This window comes from Triticum aestivum, chromosome 7B (assembly GCF_018294505.1).
Source record: "Triticum aestivum cultivar Chinese Spring chromosome 7B, IWGSC CS RefSeq v2.1, whole genome shotgun sequence".
NCBI lineage: Eukaryota > Viridiplantae > Streptophyta > Magnoliopsida > Poales > Poaceae > Triticum > Triticum aestivum.
In genome coordinates, this window is record NC_057813.1 from 107,065,403 (window position 1) to 107,075,556 (window position 10,154).

Sequence of the window (10,154 nt, forward strand, 5' to 3'; positions counted from 1 at the left end):
GGAGGTTATTTGCCAACTCCAAAATTTAATTGGTAGCCGGTTGTTGTGATTTGAATAGTAAGAGTTTGTAGCAAGCGGTAACTTTTCTTTCATTTGAGAACCAAAGTATCAGCAGGTAGCACCTAAGTCTTCTTCAAGTAGTGTTGCAATAAAATAAAATAAACTTGCATGTGCCACCAACGGTCCTAGTGAGGTTATCAATCTCGCTAGCTTTGCTAGTTGCGGTAAGTAATAAGCAGATAATATGGTATGGAGTATTTGCTTTTTAGTATAAACAAATATTGTAAATAAAAACGCATATAATGGTGTTTGGAGAGTTTCTTATGAAGGAAATTAGACCGGGTTCACGTTGTTGATAATTTTGTGTATAAACTTGATCAAACTTTACATCATCTGGGTTGATAAAAACGTATATGACTGTTTTTAAACGTGGAGGGAGTACTTCGTATCCAAGTTGACGAGCCCTCTATAAAACACTCCGAAGTTTAGCTAACCATCTATGCTCACCGAACCACTCGTCTGCTCACTCACTGCTGCTATCCTGCAAGTTCCGGCAATATTCACGACTGCTCATCCGTTTATGTCGTCCCCGCCAGTGAGCTCGCTCGTCGGCGCGATGGAGAAAATCCCAGTGATTCCTCGCGTCGGTCTCGGCACCCAGGGACTGGAGGTGAGTCGGCCGATCAGTCATCTTTTCCTCTTGTCGGTCTCGCTAGCACGTACTGAACCGAACGATCCAACAACGTAACAAAGGTGTCTAAGCTGGGGTTGGGGTGCATGGGGCTGACGGGCTCGTACAACTCCCCGCTCGACGACGACGCCGGCGCCGCCATCATCGCGCACGCCTTCCGCCGCGGCATCACCTTCTTCGACACCTCCGACTTCTACGGGGCCCACGCCAACGAGATACTCCTCGGCAAGGTATGGTCTCTTTGTGCCCGTCGCTTCATTGATTTCTTCTTTGTAAAGGAGAGAGACTAAACTGATTAAGGGCAAGTCTTGAACAGGCGCTGAAGCAGCTGCCGAGGGAGCAGGTGCAGGTGGCCACCAAGTTCGGGATCCAGCTGCAGGCCGGGGGCACCAGCTTGTGCGGCCAGCCGGAGTATGTGCGCGAAGCCTGCGCCGCCTCGGCGTCGACTACATCGACCTCTACTACCAGCACCGGGTAGACACTACCACCCCCATCGAAGACACGGTCTGCATGCCCTCTTCCTTCTTGATTAGTGCTAACTGCATACACGAGTGTTTGACACTGCAATTCCTGTGCTGAAACGTGCTTCTTCTGTAGGTCGGTGAGCTCAAGAAGCTAGTGGAGGAGGGGAAGGTCAAGTACATCGGGTTATCAGAGGCGAGCCCCGACACTGTCAGGCGTGCTCACGCTGTGCACCCGATCTCTGCAGTGCAGATGGAGTGGTCTCTCTGGGCTCGTGACATCGAGCCCGACATTGTGCCGCTCTGCAGGTGAATTTTCTACATCACAAATTCCACTTGTGAGCTACTCCCTCGGTTCCATAATTCTTGTTGAACTAAAACCACGACAAGAATTGAGGAACGGAGGGACTACGTTCCAGAATGGCAGTCCCAAGCTACTGATCATATAATGGAATTGATTCTTCTGCTGTCTATGGACCCCAGAGAACTGGGGATTGGAATTGTTCCTTACAGCCCGATTGGCCGCGGGTTCTTCGGCGGAAGAGGAGTCACGGAACAAGTCTCTGATGAATCCAATCTGGTACCGAGACAGTCAGTTGCAGTAGTCAACTATTTTTCACAGAAAGGGCACCCACGGTTTTCAGCAGAAAATCTGGAGAAGAACAAGCATCTTTATTTGAAGATGGAAGAACTAGCTAGGAGGCACAAGTGCAGCCATGCTCAGCTAGCTTTAGCTTGGGTTCTGCATCAAGGGGGTGATGTGGTTCCCATACCAGGTAAATGTTGTGTATTGGTGCAGTTTCCTCTTTGAGAAACTTATCCAGCTTTATTTGGCCGTGAAACAGGGCAGGCGAACATATCATTGTGGTTGTTTGCTCTACCGTTTGTACCCTCGTGTTGATTTTGAACCGTAAACAGTTTTGACGCCTCCGAAAATGGCCTAATTTATCCTCAAAGAAAACTCTTGCGTTTGTTGCCGCTTCCAAGATCCAAACGAGTGCATCCATAATCAAGCTCATTTTTCCAGTAGGCACAACTGAAAAATATGCTCCTTAATTTCTCAGGAACAACCAAGATCAAGAATCTGGACTCCAACATTGACTCCTTAAAGATAAAGCTCGCGGAAGATGACCTGAAAGAAATTAGCAATCAGATACGTGAAGAAGATGTGGCCGGTGGAAGGAGTTATACTTCCTTTGCACATGCCAACTGGAACCATGCAGACACACCAAAGAATTGAACTATGAAAAAAAAAACGGTGATATGTGAGCCATGCCATGCTATCTGCTGTTGTGCTGAATGGTGCTGCCTGTACCTTGTGAATCTTCTGTGCTAAATAATGTACTGCAAATAAGAACATGTGCACTGCCTCCAGGAATCATGTCTTCCATAAAGACTGAATGTTACAAATATATGAGAAGATTGAAAGGATAGAGATCGCGAGATCTTATGGGTTTCACCTCTAGCCTACCCCAACTTCTTTGGGACTAAAGGCTTTGTTGTTGTTGTTATTGAAAGGATAGAAACAACTGTGCCATGATATCTGATGTTGTGCTGAATGTGCAGCTTGTACCTTGTGAATCTACCGTACAAAATAATGTACTGCAAATAAGAAGCATGTAAATTTCTGTCTGCATGTGTAAAAGAGGACTGAGACTTTAAGATGTGATTTGCCATACCCCTCCATCTTGGGTGAGAATATTAGAAACATTTGACGAAGACTGAACGTTACAAAAGAAGATTGAGCAGATAGAATAGCAGCACCTGAATTTACGGGTGTGGTAGATTGTTTAAAGTTGAATGGATAAAATGGTGGCACCTGAATATAGGGGTGGGGAAGAACGGTGTAGCGGCACATAACCTGAATAAGCATCAAACATTCGCTGCCCGCGGAGGTCCATGGTCCAGCCAAACATTTCTCTCTGTAGAATTTGCAGGATCTTATCAGGTTTAGTGTCCTGAACTCAAACTTGATGCACATCTGATGTGGTCAACATGCTCCAGGCTCTCTTCCATTGAAGTAGAGGAGCTGCATTAGCTTTCAGGGACAGATGGTTTCAGCCCAGTAACATAAGACCCCAAACTTCATTTAACGTACTTTTACAATTTCTTCATAACTGAATACACAAGGGCAGAATGCACTGCATAACCAGTAGCCCTGGTGACAGGGAGAGTGGCGATATGGTGGACGAGCTCGCCTGCTCCTGCTTTGTGGACCAATGAGACAGCGCGATGCTGGAGATGGCATTTACTGCTCGCAGAGACGCAGGTGAGTTTGCACAGCAGAAAACGCATGCATACAGGTGTGGGGCCGTACGTGGAAACGACGGCCTGTGCAGGCGCCGTAACGGAGAGCTGACGAAGACGTCAGTGGAACGGACATCTCAGTGGGCTGTTCGTGAGTAGTACTGTATTTTTCTTTTCGTGAGTAAAACGAAGGCCACCACAAAAAAAAAAGAGTAAAACGAAGGCTAGTAACCCACTTCCTCTAATCTAAGCAGAAAAAGCTAGCAACGCAGTTTGTAAAAGATCTTGTGGAGAGAACGCTCTATTATTATCTTTATCCGGTTGTATTTACATTTTATTTTCAGTTTGTCTATTCTTTTGGGTAAAATACACGTGCTAAAAAATATAAATGTTCATGTACATCAAGGAAATGTTTGTGGATGTAGAAAAAGTTCATGTGTACTCAATAAATACTTTTACATGTCTGTTAAAAAATGTTCTTCGTGTTCAAAAGATCATTGCATATTTAGTACTACCTCCGCCATGGTTTTTTGGCCCTTTTCCCTTCCTCGTTGTCATCGGCTACCGCGGACGATGTAATATAAATTTGCCAGGGTATCCACAAATAATTTCATCGTGCTATGTTAAATAAATTTTTTATGGTATATACAATGAAAGTGCCATAGTCCAAATACCAAAAATTACATACGCTAAAAAAATGGTATCATCGTCACATGGAATATTTATTAAAAAAAAACTGTACTGTTCACATGGCAAAATCGAAAAACAAAAATTATGTTTTATGAAATGAAGTAACCGACAAAAAATGCCATGGTTCACCACAGAAAATGGAAAATGTGTATGCGACAAACTGACATAGTAACTAAAAAAGAACAACCCTCTACATGAATTTGACATGGCCCAGAACAGAATAAAAATACGTATACGGCAAACATTGCATAGTAATCTAAAATAAAACTACAGGAAATTGCCATGGTCCAGTACAAGGCAATGTATTTTAACTTGACATGGCCGTGTAATTTAAGTTCCATGGCAATAGAAACCAAGTTGCCATGTCACCGAAGTTTTAAGTTGTCGCTAAAAATCATGCAAAACTGAAAAATGTTTGTCATGATCTAAACAATAAAATTGTCATGCCATAAAATAGCAAAATTGTTACTATGCTCCAAAAGATAAAAATGTCATGCTCTAAAATACTAACTAGCGTGTGATTTAAGTTTCCATGGCAATATATTTTTAAGTTACCACGGTACAATGCCCAAAAAAACACATGCATTACAGAAATTGGCATGGTCTGATGGCAACTTTAAGAAAAGAAATGTTTTCTTGATAATGGCACGTTTAGAAAATTTTGTAGTGTGCAAATGGAAAATTTAGAAAATTATTTGCTTCCTGGCAGTCTTGGGAAAGAAATCTGGGAATGCAAACTCGCCTATTTTTTTTTCTTCTGTTGTGCTATCTTTCAGGACGTTAATTTTCTTCCAATTGTGGGACTGGTTTTCACAAAAATCGTCCAAGGATCCATGGTTGATGGTTCCACTTGTTGCATTGGGCTGGACAGGAGAGTGGGAAGTACGTAGATTGGAATTCAAATGTTTGATTTTTCGAACCTCATTGGGAGGGAAAAGCGGCAGACAGATGAACTGCTGTGTTGTTTCATGCATATAAGAGCTACCATCACCCCCACAAAAATAAAATAAAAATAAGAGCTACCATCGTGATGGGCATAGACGACCAGGCGAGCAATGGCCCCTCCAAGCTCCAGCTATAGCTCCAGCTCGTTCATAACTAACGGATGGTGCATGACGAGATCCTTCCCCTAGGGTGGAACTGGGCCACGGGTACAAGACGGAGCTGGCCGTCAGGTCCAGCATCACAGCGACGAAGTTATGGTTCCATCTGGGCCAACTCGGTGCAACATTAAATCAAGCTCTGCTCCACAAACTTACAATATGTCTAATCCAGATGACAAAGGAACGGTAGAGGATACCGTGACCAGGCGAGGACGAGCGCTCCTTTGCATTTCCGTGGTGACAGGGGATAAGCTTAAAATTGACGACACCTATGTTGATTATGGTAGATGTTAAGCGGTCTAGTTAAGAGCCAATGGGGAGCTCTGACAACCCAAAGCGATAGGTGGCACTCGATCCATGTGAACGTGATACGACTCAAATTGCTTTGAGACGATTTTATGGGGTGGCCCTGATCTTTCACTCGTGCAAACAACTAAATATTTGTAGAGGAAATAATTTGTGGAGGAAGGTATGATCGTAGGAGTTAGGGCTAGAAAGACCAAAGATATATATAACCTAACCTGACATTGGACGAAGCCTCCCGTTATATAGGGCGCACCTGAGCTACGGACTCGACAGACGTATCTAAACTTGACTCTATCAAAAAAATTATTCCTATAAAAAAGACTCCAATTAAAAATAGGATATCTGTGTGTTTATTGGCACACGTGATTTCCATTACAAAGACTCATGTTTCCTTAGTTAAGCTCTACCAAAATAATTTGGTGCTACTCTAGACGGCACGAGTCTCGTACTGCATGGCATTCTAAAGCAAGGCTCCGCTTCATCCAAAGAAATTAGCTTAATAGGCATGTCACCAATCATAACCGTGGTGATCCTTGGAGTCTTGAATAAAATATCTGATTTTTGACTTCCCTGGTTAGTACGTGAGCAAGGCATGGAGCCTAATATACCTCTTTGATTTGTTGAGTGCAACATCTTCCTTTGACGTAAAGCAGGCACCATATATTTTGGCATATTTTTCTCACAATCAAGGTCTCGTTTGGAAGGTATCTTACTTGGCACTAATGGTGGAACAGAAATATTACCTAGGATGATCGCATCAGAATGTCTTTGAAAGCATTTCGGTTGCGCCATTTCTGGACAACCAAGACTTCAGAGAAAGAGCAGGAGCATGGTAGACCAGAGGCTTTGCATTAACTCTGAATGTTGAAGCTTTGAAAGTGATCATCCTTTCCTCACATTCATTTCATTCTTGCCACTTTAACCTCTATTCTCCCCCACTGCAAGAGTAATCCAGCCCCATGCAACATTAGTTCTGATATTATCAAATGTCCAAACACTATCTGAATTTGCATAGATAAATACAGTACACAGAAAGAAATTCAGTACAAATGTGCATACCTTCTTAAATGAACAGTTTGTGTTCATGTTGTTTCCATGAAGGAATACAAATACATGATAAACTTCATTACTTTATCTTTAGAGTATGGCTGACTCGATTCACATTCACAAGCGAAATGGAACTATCGTAATACATGGAATAGCTGGCTTACCTTTACAATAGCAGAATGCTTCTGGTTGGACGCATCATATCTACAGATCTACTCATTTCTCAATGAATTCCTCCCATTCTTCCTTAAGGCTGTTTTTGTGCAGCCAACAACAAAACAATGAATGCCTCACCAGCGGCATCTTTGAATTGAATTAGCCGTCTACAAAGTGCTGCAAAGAGTTTCTGGACGTATCAGCATGGAAAAAGTTATTGAAAACAAGACCAAACTATGAGACACGAAAAATGCGATTCATGCTTGGATGAAAGGGACAATCAAACAAAGTGCATACTGAAAGCAGTTGGAACATACATAGGAAAAATAAGTCAAGGAAGGAGGTTGGATTCTTTTTTTTGCGATAAGAGGAAAGAGGTTCCTTGATAAACTTAAATCTCCAGAAATATTCAAAGAAAACAATATCTTGTGGGTGTTAATAAATTTGTATCTGCTGCTAATAAATTTGGTTTAAAAAATGACATGTCAACAGTGACATTTCTGAGAAACATTATGTATTTTTAAAACTGTGCAGCCACGACTGTACAGAGCAAAATGGAGAAAGGAGCAAAAGGTTGTGTTCATAACAACCTGAAGCTATTTTGACTCCATTAAACACTATAGTCTTATGGCAGACAGTCTTCCACAAAAAAGAGTGTGAAGACTTATTCTGCAGACACAAAGACTTTGTAAAATAATTGCATCCTCAAAAGGTTGGACATTTTGATATCAGATGAAGTCAATGGACATTTAATATAAATAAGAACCATGAGTATAGTATGGCACTGTAAGATTGTTGGGAGGAACAAGAAAGCAATGTAAAGGAAAATATTTTCCGCAAATACGAAAATTTCTCTGGGCTCCCAGAACGGAAAAATATCATGACCCCTATCCCACACACACCTGATTGCTCGCTCTAATAGCACACTAGAATAACACTAGTGCAAAGCTATTATCTGTTTACATCTTGTAGGTGTAATATCTGATGGCCTCTCAGTGATCATACACTTTGATGGATTGTGAACACTAATGTAGTATCACAAACACAGAGTAAAGTTCAAGCTAGTGGGGTTGAGTTCACTTGCAAGATTCTTCTCAAATGGAAGTTGAATCATATGAAGCCACACTAGTAAGCTGGGTTTGTATGAACTCCTGACAAACCTGCAGTCTGTTGATCCTGTGAAGTCAGTGGCTCGTTATCAACTCCATCAGCCCCTGTAAATCACCGAACACACCAGTATTTTACCAGTAATCGCTGCAAGAGCACTGCTCATCTTCAAACCGATGGAATCTTGCTCTATCCCGGATGATAATCACTCGGCCATAGGCTTTAGATATTAGCTTTGCCACTACATGACAGTCCCCACAGATACGCAGATTTTTTTATCACCCGCAGGGTCTCCCCGGGTGGTGTGGCAATCAACCCAAATGCAATGGCCAGTTTTTCGCTATGATAGGACAGTGCATACTGCTTCTCCTCCTCCCCGATGTCATGAAGCACATTGCTTGTTTCCGGCTCATATCCCAGCTCACCTATTCTTGACATAATTTCCTCTAGCGCTCTGTAAATCTCCTGCAACCTTGGGTGCTCTTTATCACCATTAATGAACTTATGCATTACACCACTTATCTCTGTGTAGCTGAAACCAGGTACTTTCCGCACATCATTGCTTCGCATGGTATCACGGACTCGACCAACATCTGCCCACCATGCCTTGGACACATATACATTGGAGAGGAGCACATAGTCACCATCAACATTTGAACCAAGCTCAGCAAGCTTTGTAGCAGCTAGCTCCGCGAGCTCAAGATCACCATGCGTCTTGGACGCACCAAGCAATGTCTGCCAGAGGACAATATCTACCGGAAACGGCATAGACTTAATGGTACCATATGCCTCAGCAAGGCGGCCTGCACGGCCAAGAAGGTCCACAACAGTGCCATAGTGCTTTACATTAGGAGGAACCCTCATGCCGTGAAAAACCCTAAGGCCGTCGTCCACAAGCCCAGCATGGTTGCATCCGCACAAAACAGCAATGTAAGTCACTTCGTCCGGCTCAATACATGTCGGCATTTCATCAAACAACTTCAGTGCATCGCCCCCATGCCCATGCATGGAAATTGCTTGTATCGCAGTATTGTATGACACAAGTTTCCGGTCTTCTCGTTTGATGGAGTGGAACACTTCCAGCGCCTGGGCCAATGAACCGCACTTGGAGTACATGTCGATCAGCGCATCGCAAACACGACGATCAGTACATGCAATCCGTCCTGTAACGAGCCAATATGTGCGCACGCAGAAAGCGCCGCAATGATGGTCACCTCATTGGGTTCCTCCCTTGGTGGCAACTCCCCGAAGCTCCCTACCAGTCTGTGGAACAGCCTCAGGGCCAGGCTAGGCTCAGTCCCCTGAGCCAGCCCAGCAAGCAGCGCATTCCACGAGGCAACGTCGCGCACGGTCATTTCGTCGAACACCTTCCGTGCGGACGCGAGGTCGTCGCATTTCGCATAGGGGTCGAGCAGCGCGGTGATCAGCCGGACGTCGGCCGTGCAGCCGAGACGGAGGACGAGCGCGTGGAGCTGCAGGGTGGCGGGCCCGTCGGAGCACCGGGCGGAGGCCTTCAGCGCGAAGGAGAGGGAGAGCGCGTCGAGGCGGGGCCGCGGCGGGGATGGCGAGGGGCGGTCGGCGAGGAGGAGCAGCGAGCGCGCGGGGTGCGAGGAGGCGGCGAGGCCACGGAGGGCGGCGTTGAGGTCGTTGGTGGCGGGGGAGGGGAGGGAGCGGAGGAGGAGGAGGGCGTGCGGCAGCGCGGTGGCGTGCGCGGAGAGCGCGAGGCGGTCGAGGAAGCGGGCTCGGAGGGAGGGTTCGAACTTCGAAGTAGAGGCGGGCCGATGCGATGAGCTGCGCGTGGAACTGCTTGTAGTGTGAGAGTGTAGTCAGGCGCGGGAGGATGGACTCCAAGTGCAGGGCCGATCGGAGAGGCTATTGCCTTAGCAAACGATCTATATGTTCACGAATTTGAAAATGTTTGCAATTTTTTTTGAATACCCGTGAATTCAAGAAATCACGGATTCAAAAAAACACAATTTGAAAATGACCATGAGTTCAAAAAATCATGAATAAAAAATGCTTCATGAATTTTAAAATGATTGCTGATTCAAAAAAAACATGAATTTGAAAAAGGTTTGTCGGAAAAGATTCCGATAGATCCCTCGTAAGGGTATCCCGGCGTGGCGATTTGATCAGAGGGGAAACAAGAGACAGATTTACGCAGGTTCAGATCTCCTTACGAGGTGAATCACTACTGTTGCTCGTGTATATTGCGATTGGGGTGTACAATGTACACATAATACTGAGCGATTTTAATGTGCTTTATCGACCACCTTGCCCCCGTTTATATAAGATACGGGGCCACTAGGGTTACACAACCTAGCCACCTACAGTAGTCCTGGCCAT

The 10,154-nt window shown here is 44.6% G+C and overlaps 2 pseudogenes; one reads left to right on the plus strand and one right to left on the minus strand.

Moving 5' to 3' along the window:
- Nucleotides 1-304: 304 nt before the first annotated feature.
- On the minus strand, nucleotides 305-10,154 carry LOC123157728 (pentatricopeptide repeat-containing protein OGR1, mitochondrial-like; annotated as a pseudogene).
- LOC123157727 (probable aldo-keto reductase 1) lies at nucleotides 778-2,392 on the plus strand (annotated as a pseudogene).